Source organism: Rhincodon typus, chromosome 45, assembly GCF_021869965.1.
Source record: "Rhincodon typus isolate 14 chromosome 45, sRhiTyp1.1, whole genome shotgun sequence".
NCBI classification, from domain to species: domain Eukaryota; kingdom Metazoa; phylum Chordata; class Chondrichthyes; order Orectolobiformes; family Rhincodontidae; genus Rhincodon; species Rhincodon typus.
The window spans coordinates 3,270,500-3,273,399 of NC_063376.1; the positions used below are offsets into that span (position 1 = coordinate 3,270,500).

At 51.2% G+C, this 2,900-nt stretch overlaps 1 protein-coding gene across 5 annotated transcripts in view; it reads right to left on the bottom strand.

Annotated features, from left to right (window-relative positions):
* LOC109925864 (arrestin red cell) overlaps positions 1-2,900 on the bottom strand; it is a 118,899-nt gene that overhangs the window by 24,948 nt on the left and 91,051 nt on the right. The window lies entirely within an intron of this gene.

Here is a 2,900-nt window from a genome sequence, read left to right on the forward strand (position 1 = left end):
TACCCCATAGTGGCCAGGGATGTGCAGGTTAGGGTGGATTGGCCGTGTTAAATTACCCCATAGTGGCCAGGGATGTGCAGGTTAGGGTGGATTGGCCGTGTTAAATTGTCCCATCGTGCCCATGGATGTGCAGGTTGGGGTGGATTGGCCGTGCTAAATTGTCCCATAGTGCCCAGGGATGTGCAGGTTAGGGTGGATTGGCCGTGCTAAATTGTCCCATAGTACCCAGGGATGTGCGGGTTAGGGTGGATTGGCCGTGCTAAATTGTCCCATAGTGCCCAGGGATGTGCGGGTTAGGGTGGATTGGCCATGGAAAATGTAAGATCTACAGTGACAGGATAGGGGGATGGGTCTGGGTGGGTTGCTGTTTGGAGGTTTGGTGTGGATCCGATGGGCCGAATGGCCTGCTCCCACACCATAGAGACTCTTTCAAGTGACTGGAAGCCAGTGTCCAGCAGCATACCCACAGGGATCTGTGCTGGGCCCCCTATAATTCGCCGTTGATGTAAATAAATAAGATAGACGACCGTGTGGGAGGGTGGAATAGTATGTTTGCGGATGACGCAGAGATTAGTTGGGTGGGTTAACAGTGAGGCTGAGGGTCTTGGGCAAAGTGAAGGTATAAACTGGGATGTTCAAATGGACATGTAAGTGGCGAATGGGACTTAACAGTGAAGAGTCTGAGGTGATCAACTTTGGAAGGATTAAAGTTTTCTGTTGAATTGAGGGATCTTGGCACTCAGTCCATAGGTTTCTGAAGGTGGAAGGGCAGCGAGAAAGGCACATGGGAGACTTGCCTTTATCCATCGAGACACCGATTACAAAAGCAGGGAGGTCATGTTGGAGTCGTCTGGAACTTTGACGAGGCCACAGCTGGAGTTACAGTGGGTAGTTCTGGGTGGGGGTGGGGTGCAGAGGAGATTAACCAGGATTGCTGTCTGGGATGGAGAACTGAAGTGGTGGGGGTAGGTCGGATGGGCGTGGGCTGTTCTTCGTCAGAGCAGGGAAGTCCGAGGGGGATCTGATTGAGGTTTACGAGGTTATGAGGGGCATGGAGAGAGTGGCTAAGGACCAACTGTTTCCCTTGGGCCAGGCACGAGGGGACATGGGTTCAAGGTGAGGGGCAGGAAAGTTTTAGACGGGATGTGGGGAGAGAAGTGTTTTTATCCAGAGCGCGGTGACAGTTTGGAATGTGCTGCCTGGGAGGGTGGTAGAGGCGAGTTGCCTCACATCCTTTACACTTGGATGAGCATGGGGCACGTCATAATATTCAAGACCAGGGGCCAAATGCTGGTAAATGGGATTAGGTTGAAGGTCAGGAGTTTCTCACGTGTCGGCCTAGACTCGATGGGCCGAAGGGCCTCTTCTGATAGATTCCTGATCAGTTGGGGAATTCAGGGAAAGCGGAAGACCAGAGGCTGGGATCAGCCTTGACCCAAATGAATGGTGGGGCAGTCTTGAGGGGCCGAATGGCCTGTTCCTATTGCCTCACAGTTTTATGACTATTTAAGCAGAAAAAGTGGTGATGGGGAAATGGCATTAGGTCTTGACACTCATTCCAAGAGCTAGGATACACACTGTTATTCAGTCATGGGATGAGGGCGTCACTGGCTAGGCCCAGCATTTATTGCCCATCCCTAATTGCCCAGAGGGCAGTTATGAGTTAGTAACATTGCTGTGGGTCTGGAGTCACGTGTAGGCCAGACCAGGTAAGGATGTCAGTTTCCTTCCCTAAAAGACATTAGTGAACCAGATGGGTTTTTCCTGACAATCGGCAATGGATTCACGATCATTATTAGACACTTAATTCCAGATATTTATTGAATTCAAAATCCACCATGTGCCATGGCAGGATTTAAACCCAGGTCCCCAGAACATTACCTGGGTCTCTGGATTAACAGTCCAGCGATAATACTACTAGGCCATCGCCTTACCCTAAATGGGGTGAACAGTCTCCTTTTATCAGGATTCTTGATCCGATGACATGACTGGAAGAGCAGAGACGTACTGCCCAGGCTACAAGGCTCTGTTCAGAGGCTTGGATTATTTTCTAAACAGGGAAAGGCTTTGGAAGTCGGAAGCACAAATGGACTTACGAATCCGAGTTCCGGATTCTCTTCAGGTTAACGTGCAGGTTCAGTCGGCAGTTAGGAAGGTAAATGCAGTGTTAGCATTCATTCCTAGAGGGCTAGAGCACAAGAGCAGGGATGTACTGCTGAGGCTGTGTAAGGCTCTGGTCAGACCACATTTGGAATATTGTAAGCAGTTTTGGGCCCCGTATCTAAGGAAGGATGTGCTGGCCTTGGTGGGGGTGCAGTGGAGGTTTACAAGAACGATCCTGGGGATGAAGGGTGTGTCATATGAGGAGGGGTTGAGGACTCTGGGTCTGTACTCGATGGAGTTTAGAAGGATGGGGTGGGGGATCTGATTGAAACTTACAGAATACTGAGGGGCCTGGATGGAGTGGACGGGGAGAGGATGTTTTACCAGGAGGAGAGACTAGGACCCAAGGGCACAGCCTCAGAGTGAACAGACGAACTGAGATGAGGAGGAATTTCTTCAGGCAGAGGGTGGGGAATCTGCAGAACACATTGCCACAGAGAGCTGTGGAGGCCAGGTTATTGAGTGTCTTTAAGACAGAGATAGACAGGTTCCTGATTAGTAAGGGGGGGTGGGGGGGGGGCAAGGGTTACGGTGGAACGGGGTTGAGAAACATGTCAGCAATGATCGAACGGTGGAGCAGAGTCGATGGGCCAAATGGCCGCATTCTGCTGCTATACCTTATGGCCTTTTGGACACGTGCTCACATGCGTGCAAACGCACACGTACACTCCCGCACATGCATTGACACTCCCACACCACACACGCACGACCCCCGCAATCAGACACGTGCGCGCACT